This window comes from Pleurodeles waltl, chromosome 12 (genome assembly GCF_031143425.1).
Source record: "Pleurodeles waltl isolate 20211129_DDA chromosome 12, aPleWal1.hap1.20221129, whole genome shotgun sequence".
NCBI lineage: Eukaryota > Metazoa > Chordata > Amphibia > Caudata > Salamandridae > Pleurodeles > Pleurodeles waltl.
In genome coordinates, this window is record NC_090451.1 from 673194638 (window position 1) to 673212943 (window position 18306).

The following is an 18306-nucleotide window of genomic DNA, read 5'->3' on the forward strand; positions in this document are numbered from 1 at the left end:
TAATGCACGAGCTTTGGATGTGTGCTGTATAAACATCTTTCCTGTGTTTGATTTAATAGATTATACCTTTGCTCCATGTCTTACAACAACCTAGATTACATATAGGTGCTGATGATAAATTACTTGAATTGCTTTTTGGTTTACTATTGTCCGGGGGCATGAATGTTTCTTAAGTTCATGTTTAAAACTACCCCTTCTAATAAATAACTTTTAGTGCTGTGATTTAATCCGATGTACTAATGTAAAATGCTTCCACTTCTTAAGAAAATACACTTTTTATCTCATTTTGAAGACTCTTCATCATATTTTTACCTGCTATTCATTCCATGATTTAGGTGCCAAACATTTTCAATGCCCGACTCATGCGCGGGCACTTGGAGCCACGCTGGACCACTGGCTTGATTCTGGTTTGGCGCACTCTGTAAATTTGTAAGCTCACCCACCTATGTGCTTTTAAATGACAAAGCACTCAACAAGTATATATATATATATATATGTATATGATAAAGATTCTTTCAAGTTAATCATTTTTAATGAATTCTTTTGTTTTATTTTATCAAAGATTATATCACTGTAATGAGGTCTGTTAAAATGATAGTTTTTAAAAATGAACCCCCATGCCCTGAACTCGCTTCCATGAGTGAACCTAAGTATGTCAGTTTCTCATGTGGTTACAGGGAGGTTATAGTTAGGTTCTGAATTTACTCGTACAAAACCATAGAAATTCAGCAGTTATAGTTATAGTTCAGTGGTTCCCAACCTTTTGACTTCTGTGGACCCCTACTTTATGATTACTGGAACCCGGGGTCTGCCCACTGACTCGTTCTTGGAGTCCGGGGACCCCCCCCCCACTAAGTCATTACTGAAAGCTGGGGACCTAATCTTTTAATATTTTTTAATTATCTAAGCAGTCGCGGACCCCCGGAGGAGGCTTTGCGGACCCCCAGGGGTCCCCGGACCACAGGTTGGGAACCACTGTTATAGTTCTTTCAAGTAACTATAGCTCACGCCCTAAGGTAACTATAACTCGCGCCCTCCCCACAGCTGTAGTGTAGAATACATATTGGGCATTTACCAAAGGAGGCCGAAAGAACTCCACTTGAGTAGATACTTCATGCAAAGCTGTGGACTCTTGTTGGATAAAAGGGCACTTGAGGTTCCTTTGTAGTGAGTCACTCACACAGCTGCTGACACACCCACACAAACACTCACACACCCACTCAAGGGTGCACTCAGACACTCATGCACCCACTCACAGACCCACTCAGAGACTCCCAGACCCACTCAGACACTCATGCACCCACTCACAGACCCACCCAGAGACTCGCACACCCACTCACAGACACAGTTACACACACGTGCACCCACTCACAAACCCACTCAGAGACTCACACACCCACTCACAGACCCACTCAAAGACTCACGTACCCATTCACAGACCCACTCAGAAACTCACGCTTCTACTCACAAACCCACTTATGCACCCACTCACAGACCCACTCAGGCTCACGCACTCACTCACAGATACACTTTGACACTGATGTGCCCACTCACAGACCCACTCAGACATTCAGGCACCCACTCACAGACCCACTTAGACTCTCAAACAAACACTCACACATCCACTCACAGAGACACTCTCTGTTCGAAATGGGTTTCTTGTTGACTCGGGTATATACCCAAGCCAGGTAGAACCCACCACTCTAGTCAGGATAAGGGAGCTACACACCCAAGATAACCCCTACTCACCACCTTGGTAGATTGACCAAAGCAGTCAGGATTATCCCTGAGGCAAGGTGCAAAACATTTGTGCAGCACACACACCATTGACACAATAAATACACCACAAAAGAGACGCCACACAAAATGTATTAATATAAACTGTATTTCATATAAAACATAGATCAAAAAGACATAAACCAATAATTACTTTACCAGCTACGCAATTGTCAAACCATCATACATAGTGCAGTCAGAAATAGACATGTAGATTGTACACGTTTTGACAAATACCCACCCTCTGCGCACAATGAAGATCCTGTAATATGCTCTTTATCCTAACAAAGCATAGGAAACAACATATAATGTAACACCCGGTCATGGAATGCAGCCTAAACACTGAGGGCATAAAATGCAGTGGTTAAATGCGGAATGTAAAGGAATCCCCCAAAACACCTCCCACACGAAGCCCACAGTGCATCTGAGCTCCTTTTACAGGTTATACGGTAAGCAATACTCAAAACTCTGGGCAGAGGAACTTCTGCGAACCTACAACTGTAATAACAGTACTGAAAGGGCTTGTCTGGTGCGGGATCTCAGTAAAGGGTTCCCTCTCGTCCTGCCAACTACTCAGTGAGGGTCCCCTCACAGCTGTGCCACAAGAGTGGGGGCACACTAGCCTCCCACATCGGTAGGGAGACCTCGCTAGGTCCACCGAATGTGGAAGAACAAAAGACCACCGCCTGTGTCCACACAGTGCAGCTGCTGATCTCTGCGACTTATCAACAAGCCGCCTTGAACAGGTAGTGAGTCTGGTGCCCTCCAGGGCCTCCCAGACCGCTGCTCTCGTCCACACGAGGCTGTCCTCTACACACATCTCCCACATTGGCGGAAGACCTCATTAGGCCCCCCACTTGGTGACTGATGAAAGGCCGCTGTGAGGTAAGATATTCAAAATGAGCCTTCTGGCCATGTGGCCTTGATCGGCACAAAGCCCAGCACACAAACTCACCTGGGCCCCTCTGGTATTAGTGAGCTCCTCCCACACTTCAGGCAAGCTACTCCACACACCCCAGTATGATAAAACACACGCTGCTTAGTGAACGGGGGAGTGCTCAGTCTGCCCCACGTGAGACAATTATAGCGCTTTCCGAGGCTGGCTCTAAGTTGGAGGAGGTTGGCAAAAACCTAAGCGCTCTCCACACTGACTTTTCCTGGTCACAGTGCCTCACATGCACTGGCAACCGCAGTGCTCACCAAGCGGTGAAAATCCCAAGGGAGTCCTCCTGGACCCTGAAAACCCCTCAGAAGAGCAAAGGTGGGGGGGGGGGGGGGGGGCAGACAAGCAAATGAGCCACTGGGGGCACCATAAGCAGGACTCAGATCGGCAGACCAGCACAAGTTTCCTTGTAACAAGGTGGCAGTCCTTCTCACAGCCCAGCAGGCAGCAGGATAGCACTCCAAAGCAGCTAAGTCCAATGGCGGTTCCTTCTGGCAGTCCTCTGGCAAGGTGCAGTCTGTTGAGCCAGCAGCGTCTGGTTGCAAGTCCACGCAATGTCTAACTAGTCCAGAATTAGGCAGCAAGCTGGCAGCAGGGTCACAAACAGAAAAACCCTCCAATGAGTCCTTTAGGCCACCCAGTACTTTGACAGCAGGACAACAACAGAAGAGCAGTCCAGATGAGTCCCTCAGTGCAGTCCAGCAGTCCCAAACCCAAAATAGCATGGTGTCATGGTGGGGCACCCTCATTTCTCTTTTTCCCATCCCCATTTTTCTCTGGTGCCTAATATGAGTTCTGCCCCTCTCAGGAGGCCTGATTGGGAGTAAACCCCTATTAATCTAACCACCAACAGACCAGAAAGGCTGCTGGGTCGATGCCTGGGCAGGGCACCTCAACCCTCCTTTTTATTTTATTTAATTTTTTGTTGTGGTGTCTCATGGGTGTTCTACCCCCTGGAGTGACAGAATGGCAGTATTGCCCCTTTTGTGGTGGGGCAAGGCCCAATGCTATTGTGGCTCTCACCCCCAGGTTTTTTGCTTAAAAAGAATTCTGATGTCTAGTGGGCTTTCTGTTCTTCAGGGAGAGAGGCTGAATGGAATAAAAACACACTATATGCCCGGCTGGGGGTGCGCTCCCCTCCCCATTAAAAAAAAAAACGCTTCCCTGGTGTCCAGTAGATAATCAAGCTGTGGTCTGTTTGGAGTGGTACACATTACATGTGGTACCTCTTCTTCACAGATGGGTGCTCGGGGGAGTAGGAGGGAGTTAAAGAAAAACAAACTCTGGACATGACTTGCAGCCGGACTTTGTTTTTAATAAAGAACATCTTTCAGATGGTGGCATCAGAAGGATTTAGTTTGCCAATGTGGTGGATAAACCATTCACATGCATCACATTACAAAAGTAAAATTGTATCTCTGACCACAACTTCAGCCAAATCCAGCCTCATGTTTTCTAAGAAAAAATCATAATAAACACTAATACATGCATATATACTTATGGGAATTTTTGTTTTTGGTCAGCCAACAGCATCTATTGGCATATTGAAGTGTTGTTCACATTGTGCTGCTGCCTACCACAACTTGCAACATAGGGCAATGGGTCAGCTCACTCCAGACACTGGCATTCATCAAGATTGAGGGCATTTTACTTTGGCGCATGGACACCTTTAACTAAAATGTACTTAACTTTAGTGTCAAAAGTGGGGGGCGTGGCATGGCCGACCAGCAAGATGACCACCACACCGTGAGGCTCTGCATGGCAGAGGGATAAATCCTCTTGATTCTCCTACAGAGCAGCCTCCGATCTCTGGGTTGCGCTGTCAGCGGCACCTGGAAGCTTCAGGGGGCTGCGGGTGGCGCTGGTGCCTTTCAGCCGGCGACAGGTGAGCTGGCCTGCCGGGCAGGCCTTGCTGGATTTGCGAGGCATGGGCCTCGGTAGTGGTGGTGAGCCGGGTTGCTGCCGGGTCGCTCTTCCAGGTGACGCTGGGGGCGAACCCTTAATTTTTCTTTTTTGGGCCGTATTTCTTCTCCCGCGGTAGGGGGCCGTTCCATTGGGCAGCTCCCTTCTCTTTTCCTTTGGGTGTGTGCGCTTTTGGCGGCCTGGTTCCTGCACCCTGGGGGGCCCACTCGACGCCGGGGCAGGCTGCGGGCGCCTGCGAGGGTGGGGGCCGGGCTGTCTTTGGCACATCTTTAAGGACGGCACAAGGGAGCGACCCCTTTGATTTTTGGGCCTCATGGTGCCCCCTTAGAAGGGGGTGGGGGACTTAGGTGGGTCCCCCCTACCCTCTCCAATTGGCACATTGTTGTAAATAAAAGATCTGCTTGCACAATAACTTTGTGTTTCTTTTTATTTGAAGATTCATCAATCATCAGGGCTCACCGACAACGTCCGATCGGCACAGCCTCCTCGCTCAACTGACACTTACATTCTTCATACAAAAACACATCCTACATTCTATATTCTATTACACGTTCACATTCCAACATTCTACATATCTATCAACTATTACAACATCTCTCCCCCCCCCCAAAACAAAATATAGATTATTAATACATAACTTAAACACTAATACATTACAAATTCGGAATACTTATTTGGAACATGTATTTTCCTTCTAGTTCTCAAGTTTACATCAGTTACATCAGATAACTCATTCTCTGTAACTTTCTGTACCATTTCTGAATTTTGCATTTCATTGACACAAACACTACTATCATTACTCCTACTACCGTTTCCACTAATTCTGCAATTGGATTTTCCCTCAACTCCATCACTAGTAAAATCTCCAAAATCATAATAATCTCTTGTTTCCAAATAAACACTTTCCTACATTTCTCAAAAGACTCTCTTGATGTGTCATTTCTGTTGTGCCCAATTTCATATGAAAACAGAACTAACGCGTAGGCATAACTAACGGCCATTTTGGATTGGGCAAATTGAGTGAAACAAGGGCAAATTCCTGCTGAAAATAAATGTAAACGGCAGCCATTTTGTATGTCGATTCGGGACTACATGGCCTTCAATTGACCATGGAGTAAACGGTGGCCATTTTAATTTTGCCAGGGAGTTTTAGAAATCTGGAAGAACATTTTAGGAAGCTGTGAAATACTCATAAAAAAAGAAGACATAAACTATATTTACAACTAGTACTATGGCTCATAGTAATATTATTAATCAACCTGTGTTGTTTTTAAATAATCCTGGCAAACCTATAATGAAATGGAAAAATTGGCATAGAGCATTTGAAAATTAGAATGGAAAAAAGCATTGATGTTGGGCCAATTCACGGAGGAACCCAATGTAATGGTGGAGAGGCATAGTTTTTTCAAGCGGAAGCAAATGGAGAATGAAAGCATTGAGGAGTATATTGCTTCTTTGAGAGTTTTAGCGTCTTCATGCGAATTTAATGTGATGACAGATACTTAAATTCGTGATCAATTTGTATTTCAATGTTATTTAACAAAAAATACAAGAAAGGTTACTGGCATGCAGAAATCCAACATTACATGAGGTTGTTGACATAGCCAAAGGAATTGAGAGATCATTACAGTCTACCAAAGCTTTAACATCTGTAGATGTTTCTAACATGGATGTATATATTGTACAGGATCAAAAGACTAAAGTATTGAATAAAGACAAGGATAGCAAGTACAATGGAAGGAAAGGTGTACAATGTTACAGATGGGGGTCAAAATCACTTTTGGGTAACAATACAAAATTTCCTGCTTTAGGGAAAAAATTTATTAAATGTAAAAAAGTTGGTAATTTTTCTGTTGTATGTAGACGCACAAAATACAGCAACCAAATTAGAATTAATGCAGTTGATAATTTTGATGAAGAAATGTGTGCAAATATCGTGCTAACTGTAGATGATGATGGTTGTAGAGGTGCGATGAACAGATTTAAAGCACCACTTGGTTGTGTCAGCATTGGAGGAAAAGAATTGGAAGTCATGGCAGAGTCAGGTTCGCCTATTACTATATTAGAGAAGGAAAATTTTGAGACAATTTGGAAAAACATGAAATTAGAAAAGAGTGATGTAAACCCAAAGGCATTTGGAGAGTTTGATATTAACATGGTGGGATATTTTTGTGACACTTGGCAATTTAAAAATTTGCAGCATTGATACTAAGATATATGTCGCTGAAAATGGCAGGAACATTGTTGGATGGCAGGATTTGGGTAAACTAGGAATAATTTTGAAACCAGGATCACCAAATCCAGTCATTCTAGAGGATATACCATGTTCAGAAGTGGATAGTGTTGAGGATACCAATATGTGCTTGACTCCTTGAAAAGGTGTTGACTGATAATCAGGATGTATTTGCGTATCATATTGGATGTGTGAAGGGGTTTGAACACAAAATTAAGTTGAAAGCAACAGTTACACCTGTCATTCATAAAGTGCGTTCTGTTCCACTGTCACTTAGAGGGGAGTTAAAAGATTTATTAACAAAATTGTGTGATGAGGGTGTGATTGAACGCACACATTCTTCTGAGTGGGTGTCGGCTATTGTAGATAAACAAATAAAATAAAAAACTGGTGATATACGGTTGTGTGCTGACTTGAGATCCTTAAAAAGGAATATTGTAGTAGATTGTCATCCTTTGCCCAGGATACAAGAAATTCTAGCAGCTACTAATGGTTCAGGATATTTTCCGTTGATTGACCTTAAGTCAGCATATCATCAAGTCGAATTCTGTGAATCATCAAAAGATTATACCACTTTTGTAACACCATTTGTAGCGTACAGATACGTGCGTTTACCTTTTGGACTTGCATCAGCGGCAGGTGTTTTTCAAAAGTTCATGGATTTCCTTTTTAAAGATATGGAAGGTATTGAGGAATTTCAAGACGATATTTTGGTGCATACGAAAACATCTTCTGAACACAATGTCATTTTGAATAAGGTGTTGAGGATTTTAAAGGAAAGAGGGATGACCGTAAATCAAAATGTAAATTCTTGTGTACAGAAATAGAGTATTTAGGGCACACTTTATCAGCTGATGGTATAAAACCGAAAGAGGATTTACTAAAAGCAATTTGTGAAGTGCCCAGACCTAAGGTTAAGGATACTCTTAAATCTTTTCTTGGGTTGAGTGAGTACTATTCTAGGTTCATTAAGGATTATGCTAGAATAGTTGATTCTCTTCGGAAACTATTAAGAAAGAAGGTGAAGTTTGAATGGACAAACGAGCAAGAATCTGCATTTATAAATGTGAAAAATGCCATATTGAAGGCACCAGCTTTGCAGCCTTATGATACCAAAGGGCGTAATAGAATCACGGTTGAGGCTAGTGCAACAGGTATAGGTGCTGTGTTACAGCACTATCGAAAGAGAGGCATTGGCTTGTGTTTGGGCTGTAGAGAAATTGAAGACATATCTTTGGGGCAACAAGTTTGAGTTGGTAACTGATCAAACAACGCTTGTCGCCAAATTGTTGTAAATAAAAGATCCGCTTGCACAAGAACTTCATGTTTCTTTTTATTTGAAGATTCATCAATCATCAGGGCTCACCGACAACGTCCGATCAGTACAGCCTCCTCGCCCAACTGACACTTACATTCTTCATATGAAAACACATTCTATATTCTATTACACGTTCACGTTCCAACATTCTACATATCTATCAACTATTACAACACACACGTATTAGGTGGCCCTCTTTTTTTCCTTTTCTCCCCGGTGGGGCCCGTTTGTGGATGCCTGCCGGGGTGTAGGGCCACTTGGGGTGCGGGGCCGACCACGCTGGCTCGCAGCTTCTGTGCCGGGACGCTCTGCTGGTGCTGGCTGGGGCCTGTGGAGGTTTGGATTTCCCTTCCCCCCTCCTTTTTTTGCCTGTGGAAAGTGGGTAACTGCTTGGGGCGACACGACCTGGCGCTTGGACCTGGATTGCGCCCGACTGTGACTGACTGACTGGGCCTGATCGGCGGCGGGACTCGAGCCGTGTGCCCCTGTTGTGTAGCGGACGCTGGTCTGAGCTGCTGTCTGTGTCTTGACGGGCATTGTGGTCCTGGCTGCTGGACCAGCTTGGGGGCCCCTACAATTGATCCATATTTCAGGCTTAGTCTGCCCTGGACCGGTGACTTGGAGTCCGTGCCCTTGCGGCGTTCCTGCCCTGGGTGGCTTTGCCTGATGGGTGACCGGTGCTGGAGAGGCGTGACTCACTTGTGATCGCTTACCCGGAGGCCTGCGCAGCAGACGGGGAAAGCTGATCATAAACAGACAAAACTCACCTTGGAGAGGGGGGAAGAAAAAGAGCGGTGTGGCCGGCCCTTTGGCGGATGACTCGTTACCTGAGGAGGGGGCTTCAGCTTCTTCCGTAAAGGCTATGTTCTTAGACCTCAAGAATAGCCTGGCTGGCATTGATGCTAAGCTTGACCATTTGAATGAGCGGATGGATGGTCATGAAGTTCGTTTTGAGCAGTTGTAATCTTGCACTTCGGACTTAGAGGATGGACGTCGTGGAGCTGGAGAACAATTGCTACTCATGGAATGCATGCTGGAGGTGATCCGCAACAAGAACGAGGATTTAGAGGCCCGGTCGTGCCGCAATAATATACACATTATCGGCCTCCCTGAGTCGACAGCTATGGGCCATATGGAGGACTGTGTTAAAACGATGCTGTCTGCGCTATTTCCTGGTGAACTCTCTCAGGTCTTGGTGGTGGATAGGGCCCATAGGTCTTCGGGTCCTCGCCCACCCCCAGGAACTCCTCCACAGCCTATAGTGGTTCGTCTGCTGAACTACCGGGACAGAGACACTGTGCTTAGACTGGCCAGAGAGCGTAGACCGGTGATTTATAATAACACTGAGCGTAACTTTTTTTCCTGATTACACACCTAGGGTGCAGGCTGCCCGTCGAGCCTTCCCGCCGGTCAAGCGCACTCTAAGCCAGACGGACGCCAAATACTCCCTCATTTATCCAGCCAAATTACGTGTGCAGCATTGAGGTAAGCTGCATTTCTTTACTGATCTGAAATTGGCTGCCAAGTTCGCAAAATTGGTTCCCAAAAAGGCGCTGTTGGAGGGTCCGAGAGATTCTGGCAGAGAGAGAGGAGCCCTGAGTGACAACGACTAAATGGTCTCTGCTGTGCTGGGGGGATGGTGGTCTCGCCCGCTGCCTTATTGCTAATACTCTGGTTCATGTTTCTACTATATAAGACAGCTGCTCTATTGTACTTGTTGCATTGCAAGTTTCCCTGCCACCCGTCCCGCTTGGGATGGTTTCTCGGATGGCCTGTTTCACGCCCCTTTGGATGAGTCCTTCGACACTGTTTAACACTGTTATTTGGGAGGTGTATTTGGGGTTGGGTGGGACTGCTGCACAGACCCGTTTGGGGGGTCAGCATGGATGGATGTTAGGGTTGTTCTGGCTTTGGATTCCTTACTATGTCTTCTTTTCTTTGTCTTCGCTTTCCTTTCTGCATACTGTTGCTGTTTTGAATATGTGGTGTGGAGGGTTGGGTGGCTGGATGACCGTTCTTTATTTCAATGTGGTATTGGACCCTGTGGCAGACCGTGAGAGCTCAGCTCGGCCGCAGCATGTGGGGGCTGCTAGGGCCCATTTTGCATGTGATGACTGAGGGTGCTATGGTAGATACTTGGAGGGTGAAGCATGGTACTGACAGGGAGGGTACCTGTGTCAATTATGCTCATAATAGTTGGTCCTGCATAGACAGGTGGCTTGTTACCAAGGATGTTGGGCTTGGACACGCTCGGTTAAGTACATGACGCGCACATTGTCGGACCATTCTCCAGTTCTGCTGGAGTAGACTACATCAGCCCCCCCCCCACCACCCTGAGCCTTCATGTGGTGACTCCCTAATGGTGTTCTTAGAGATCAGGTATTCCGAAATGAGATCTGCAAAGCTATCCTGCATTGCTTTGCTGAGAATCGAGGATCTGTGGCTTCTGCCTGGACGGTGTGGGAGGCTTTTAAAGTAGTGATTCGTGGCATCTGCATCGCTAAGCAACATGTAGTGTTGAAGGTGCTGAGGAAGGTTCTGGCGGAGCTGGAGGCCCAGCCTGCTGATCTGGAAAGACGCTTAGCGGCGGATTGGTCGAGAGATACTCTGGCCACCTTGAGAAGCTAGATGACACAGTACGAGGAGGCTGCGTTGCGAGAGGTTTGTTTCTTGGCGAAACATACTGTGGCGAGAAGATATGGTGAAGGGGAGAGAGCTGGCTGTACGCGGGCAAGCAATTACATTACATTGCAGAATTGTCAGATTCAGCAGACGATCGTTCTCTGTCCTTAGAGGACCAAGACAAGATAGAGGTGTGATTAGAAATATCACATAAAGTACACATGAGTTTATTATTTTAAGACTCAAAAGAATTGGCCAAATCAAATGTACCTTGTAACATAGATAAAGATAACAAAATGCTGTACACAAATAATTCAGTTACCCAACCAATCAATACATATTTTCATTTTTTCCAACACTTAAATTTTCTTATTATTTCATATGAAGGATGTAAGGAAATGCCTCTTTTTGCATGTTCACCCCGCACATTTTTTGTTCTGATGCTACTGTTTTTTTGACTCTGTGAGTGCACTGAGGCCTGCTAATCAAATTACATGTAAAGTTAGTAGCGCCGTTGGCTAACAGAGTGGCATCCCAACCTGAATAACTTTTGACTAGGGCTACCAAACTGGGTCATGTAAGGTTTAAAATTAATCGTGGCATTAAATGCTACCTGATGACCAGGTCAAAATTAATGTCACTGTTGAAGTTAGCCCACTGTTAGAAAGTTGACACACTGCTCTGCTCGTCCAGTGCCCTCAGAAAGGCACACACAGATAGACAGCTGTATAACCGCCTAGGAAAATGTGTCAAAGACTCCGTGGTCCAAGAACAAAGGCAGTGCTGCAGCAGTGAGGTGTCCCCTCTTCTGCAAGGATGGTCACTTGGGGGGTTAGCCCAGAGGCGAGCTTCAAAGGAGAAGCTGCCTTTGATGAGCCGCCTGGACCAACATCCCTGAGCAGGATGCCTTTCGTTCCTGTAGAGAGCATGGAGACATGCCAGAAAGGGGAAACTTGCCCCAAACTGGTTTTATAGTGAGTGTGTAGCCCTCAGGTAACCACACCTCTAGGGCTGGCTTCCAAGCTTTGGACAACTGTGGAAGGGTTGTCTTGAAAGGGGAAAAAATATGGCATTCTGGGATAGCCAGATGCCACACATCACAGGAACTTCATCACAAGTTAGGAGGGGATCCAATAGCCCTTTGACCAGTGACTGCTTGGTCCCTCAGGGCACTTTCCTGGGATAAATATGGCACCCCGGGCACCTTGACCTTCAGATCATCCTGAATCGGGGAGAGGATCGAAGAAGGACTGCCAAGCTGCCCTTGGACCCACACAAAGAGAGGCGGCACGTTCGTGAGAACTGCACCTGCTGATCTTTGGACTAACAAAGTTTGGACTGTGCCTACGGCTCCTGGCTCAGGGAAACATTAATTCCCGACATCCAACAACATCGGTGACTCCAAGGATCATTACGTTGATCTCCTGGTACCAGTTCCATGGACACAAGAGCGGAAGTTTCCCAATTCGCAAAGTTGGTAGGCACCGCAGAATGTTTTACACTGGCAGTCGACGGGCACCCATGAGGACAAATCTGAAATAGCCAAAATCTTCACCTGCATCTGCTGAACCACGGGAGTGCTATCCATGGCCGGATTCGTCATACCCAAGGCACACTAGTCCCTAACAACAGATTTCGCCCCACTTGCGTTGTAGACTGACCAGGAGCCCAGCATCAGGTGACCTGCTACTGCAAAGTAGAGGACTTTGAGGGACCCCGACCTCTGTACCCAAGTCCTCCGCACTTCACCCATGGACCGAGGAACACCCACAAAGGCACCCCCATACAGCACACCACAACTGGAGCATCCTTTAAGCACCTTTTTGCCTGCATCCCTCAGCATCAGGATCATTCCATTGATGTTTATGCCGGTTGTTCTGTAAAGTTTGGATCTTGCCTTAAAAACGCTCTGGTGGCCAGGTAACTGTCCAGAGTATCCTTTCTGGCCCCCTATACCTCCATACTACCGGACTTGGTCACCCAACTTCAGACAGAATTGCCGAACTAACTTTTACAAAATTTTCAAAAGTTTCCAAACTTTTTGTTGTCCAGTGCATGTTTGCGGTTGATATAAAAGTTATTTATGGCTTCTAAAATCTGTATCTCTGGAACCCACTGATGGATGTGGTGGTTAAGGTCTCGAAAAATTCATTAAAATATAATCTTTTTATATAAACTGGTGTCTTATTTCTTTCGTGTTGTGTGACTTTTTAATTATGTTGTTTGGTGGTGTTAAAAGCCTTGCACATAGTTCCTTTGCTAAGTCTGACTGCTCGCAGCCACAGCTACCCAGGGTTGAGCTTAAGGTTAAGCAATTGTACTTGACTGGACCCAAGATGGCATTTGTGAGTGTACTGCACAATAAGGCATTTCAGTCCTATTATGTAGCACACCCAAATCCTCACAAAGGCTGTTAAACATTTATTTTGGTCTTACAATATTAGTGAATATAAACTTTTGCAAGTTTTACTAGTCTTTAAAATAGGGGAAGACACAGAATTTTTTTTTTGAGACATAGATGTAACTCACCTAATCAAAAAGGTAATATAAAAGCTATCTCAAACTTTATCCCAGACAGGAGCCCCACCCTCAACATGTGTCCTCAACCAATGCCAGGCCCGTTTTAAGGAGAAACCTACCTGCCAGAGAGAAAAATTAGGAATGCATATTGTTCTATTCTCCTTGGAAAGTTTTAATCTAGATAGATATGCTCTAGCTTGTTTGGAATTTCCTAAATATTTTGAAAGTAATTTATCTACAACCCTAAAAAGGATCGAGCGAGCAACCGTATGTCAGAGATGGAAGTAGTTTTGCTGAGATAATCTTTAGCAAATGGTGCTAGGCTAGACCCTCCAATTGATCTCATTAGGGTTTGAAATGCCAGGGTTAAAGTGTTACCTTTCTGTTGTAGCTCCTGCTTACGTGGGTGGAGTCTTTCTCATCAAATAGAACACCACAGTATTTGCACTCTTTAACACATTCCAGCGGCTGCTCATAAAACACCAGCTTTGCTTGTTCTGTATTCAATTTTTGACTGCCATAACCCAGGTGTTTTTTTTCTGGTTAATTATCATACAACGTTTGAGTAGCTGAGTAGTATATCCGTAAGACTCTGAAGACACTTTAGTTTGGCTTGGCCGGGAAGTATGACACCACCAGGATACAGCAGGTTTGAAACCTGGAATCCTCCTAATTTTGGTGCATGTGTGTTTAGAGCCCAATGCTGGAGTCATGTTAGCCAGAAATAAATTAAATAGGTAAGGCGTCCAAAAACACCTTGTTTTAAACCATGTGGAGTGCATATTTTCCTAGACAGGGAAGTGCAGTCTCCTATGTTTATTCTAACCCAGGTGTTGGAATGGTGTTGCTGTATGTTTTTTTAAGACAAGGCGGATGTCCCAGTTTGTATCAGTTTGATCCAGAGGACATTCAGTTGAACCACAGTCAAATGCTGACTTAAAATGTACAAAGCAAATTTAAAATACACTGATTATTTGTTATCATATTGTCTGAAATAGAAAGAGCCGGGATGTTGATTGTGGTGTCTATTTGTCGTATGCAACCTGTATGGTTTAGTGGCATAAGTTTATGGTTGTCCTCCGCGTATTTCTTTAACTCAATAATAATCCTGCAAGGTACTTGGCCTCATTATCGAGGAGGACGAGGAGTCAGTAGTTTTCTGATGGCGAAGTACTTAGCCTTATTATCGAAGACGGCGATGAGTCGATGGTTTTCTGGTTGCAAAGTACTTGGCCTCATTATCGAGGAGGGTGACGAGTCTATAGTTTTTTGGTTGTGGCCGTCCCCTCCTTAAATCAGGGTAAATATTCAGACCTTCTAGGAGGCCACAATATTTCAGGTCTGGAGAACGCAATTAAAAACCGGAGAAATTGTGAGGGCCCAGAATGTAGGGGTGGCTTTATACATTGCCCGCGGAATGCTTCTGGGCCCTGTAGCGCCATCACGTAGTCACGGCTGTATCTCCTTAGTAATGTGCACATGGAAGAAATTTGGCAGGTCTTCCATATTAGTTAGTTTCATTTGGTTGAATGTAGGGAGGAGACGCCTGATGTTTATTTTGGAGGCTTCATGGAGAAGTGTGACAAAGGGTGATTGAGGGCCAGAATTCGCAGGATCTGACTCTGTCCCTGCCTGTGCACGTGATTCAGCGGAGAGCCCTTCGAAATAAATGAAGTTGCGATCTCGTTTTGGTGTACAGTGCAAAAGTGTTGCTTCAGAGATTGCTTTTCTGTCCTCTTTAAAGGAGGTGCCCTCCGCGTTGTGGTCGAGTTTCACTATGTTTAACTCCGCTCCGCTGCGCTAGGCACCTCACTCGGAATGGTTCCCTTTACGATATTATTGGCGAGAATCTGATTTTCTACCTCTAGGTTGAAATGCGTGGCTAAGTAATGCACCCAGCTTGCTTCGGGAATGTTGACGTTGGGTATGGTATTAGGGTCTCCATTTACGATCTTCGCCTGCTTCCAGGAATCCTTTGAGTTTGTTTTCCTACTAAGCAATACAGCGTTGAACCTAAAGGCTTGCTCCTTCCTTCTTTTTAATCCCAGAGGAGTTTCCTATACATATTCCTTATATTTCCTAGGTTAGCGAGTTTCACTGGGATGTTTGGGCACTGTCTCGGTACGTGCAGGGCCTTGCTGAATTTCTTTTTTGCAGGCAGACAGGTAGCCGACATCTTTTCCCTCCTAGGCCATAGTAATACTGTTGGAGTTCTGGTAAGCCTGGGCTGTATGTCTGACAGATGTTTGTCTAGCACGAGGGCTGTGAAGTGTTCCTGCTTTCCAATCAGGAATTGCTCGTCATTCTAAATACATTCTATAATCGTTGCTGCTGATGTTTCAGTTGCCCCTGTATGCCCTCGGTTCACCTTAATTTCTTAAACTTAGTTGACCCCAAAATAACGGGCTGGTATGCCTGCTGATGAGAGAACCATTTAAATGCCAGTTCAGTTACCTGTGGGGACTGGTCACGTTCCAGTTTCTCATCAATGTGAAATTATTTGACTTGTAGGAATACGGGCAAAGTGACCAGGGTGTAAATACTGTAACAGAGTACAAAGTAGTCATATGGTGAGTCATGCCTGAGAGCAGTCAACTTGAAAGCTTCCATTTAGTACTCCCAAACTAAGGGCCTCGATTTCATTTACAAAAAAATTACCTTTTAAGTCTCTCTATTTGGTTTGACTAGCTCCCTTTGTGGGTATGCATCAGTGATAGTCTTGGGAAATTAATATGTCGTCACATGCAAACTTATACATCAAGTTCATATTAATGATCCCTAGAATATTTGATCGTGGTTGTTCATATTTGCTTCTCGTAATCAATGTGATTAATTAATTATTTTTTTCGCGAGTTCACGTTTGACCTGCTGTCTGGTTGAATGTAGACACTGATGACTAGTAAGGGGCTACTTATTTTTACTTAGTTTCACCATCAGTATATTTCAATCATCCTCGAACACAAGTGAATCTCTTTGTAAATTAAATTAGGGTAGATTATACCAATAATCGACAGTGATGTCTGGCGTTCATGGTACACTCAGAAATTCAGATGCACAAAATTAGTACCAAACCCTTGCAGTTTTAAGGCACTAGACGTAAGCTCCCAGTCCTGGTAAACCAAATCCTTTTCACAATCAAGGGTTAATGCTGTAAAGGAAAGCCTATAATTCGGTGTTTGCTGATAATATTGAACAGTTGTGAAGGGATGGGTGGGAATAAGGATTAGGAAGCTTGCTTTTGATTCTTTTCACAATGGTGACTTTATTATGTTTACAGCCTTATGCTATACATAATGAAGCTCACCAGAGTCCTTAGTAGCACTGCCTTGACTTATGTTATGAAAAGGACTCTCTCTCTTCTTCATCTGGCTTGAGCAGGTCTCTGTTTCCTCTCCCTTCAGGATGACCACTTTGGCACATCAGCCAACAGTTCCTTCAAAAGAAGACCAGAATACTCAGGTAAATGTTAATAAAAAACGAATTCTAAAAGAAATGCAGGTTTATCCTGGGTCCCGTCCCGGTCCCTTCCAACCATCTATCAATAAATACTTGCCTTCTTCACACTCCTTTCTCACAGATAGCCAGATCACATGTTTGCTTCATGCATGTTAAGAGAAATATTTCAATATTTAGAAAATCTCACAGGGATCCTCTTTTTGTTTCTTAGTAGTCCCTTTTACCATGGGGCTGAGCAAGTGATAATACCCATGAATGGGGCTTAGGAAAACAAAAAACATAACCATCCCCAAAAATACCCTGTGCTTGTACTTTTCCTTCCTTCCTCCTGTCCTCCCAAATCCCTTAAACTCATCTGGTTTGCCACAGCCTTCCAGGACTGTGGCCTGCTACTTTGCTTCCATTGGCAGTGTCCACCAATCCTCTGCCCAGACAACACCATTCTGGTCTTCCTCATATGCTTGGTTCCCTCTGGGCTGGATATGGTTTCGTTTCTCCTCTTGGTCGTGCACACTGTCACATCTCCTGGGCTCCTGCCAAGGTGTTTGTATATTTGTTTCTCCTTATTCCCTGTCTTATGTTATGCTAATCCTTCTCCAGTTTCTAGCCTTCTCCACTGACTGTCGACTTTCTATCTCTAGGTCGGCTCAATGAGGAAACCTGGTCACTGAGACTGGTATGGAGACAGCACGTTCAGGTGAGTTTTTTGCTCCTCCCTTACCATGTACTCTCTCACAGGAATGTGCTTTATTATCAGATACAAGCCTACATTTAATAAATCCCATCTGCTCATTCTTCATAAGTGCGACAATAATTTTTACAAGAGTACTACCTATATCACACTTGGGAATTTGGTTGATCATGACTTCTAAATAAGTACCATTAGTCTTTTTTGCGGGGGAAAATGTTGTATATATTCAAAGGATTGAGTAAAAAAATATTATTAAAATGAGAGGACAGTTCATTTGGAATCCGATCTGCACCTGAAGTATTTGAAGTTTAAGAAGTGATATAGCTTTCTTAATTTCATTCAAGTTGACAGACTCTTCTAAGCATTGTAAATCAGTTGTCAGATAACTAGCTCTTCAAATATCTCGAAATACATTTCTAATCTACAGGGAATCTGAAGTTTAAAAATTCCAATGGCATCTTATAAAGTAATCCAAAATATCAGAAGAAGCAGGCTGGGTGAAACCATTTTCATCAACAACAAAGGAAATATTAGATTTTTCTTTTTTTCAATTTTTACACGGTTGGGTTAAAGCTTCCCACAGCCAGCAAACGTTTATTGGTAATAGTCGCTTTACAAGTATGCAGAACACAACAGAACATAACTTAGCACCCTGTTTTAGCTTTCTAAATGGTACTGGATGTTCCAACTCCTTCATGTCATCATTATATATGCTTCATTTAGTTTCAAGTTCTATGTCTGTCCTACTCCTTCTTGCGCCTTTCTTCAGTTGTCTTCTCTTGTATCATTTGTAAAGTCCAGATATTATTGATCCACAAAGAACA

The 18306-nt window shown here is 44.3% G+C and overlaps 1 long non-coding RNA gene across 1 annotated transcript in view; it reads left to right on the plus strand.

Moving 5' to 3' along the window:
* LOC138268705 (uncharacterized) overlaps positions 1 to 18306 on the plus strand; it is a 527660-nt gene that overhangs the window by 109418 nt on the left and 399936 nt on the right. The window contains exons 2-3 of the long non-coding RNA XR_011200058.1: positions 16737 to 16794; positions 17433 to 17488. This is a non-coding gene — a long non-coding RNA (uncharacterized lncRNA). The remainder of the gene's footprint in view (positions 1 to 16736; positions 16795 to 17432; positions 17489 to 18306) is intronic.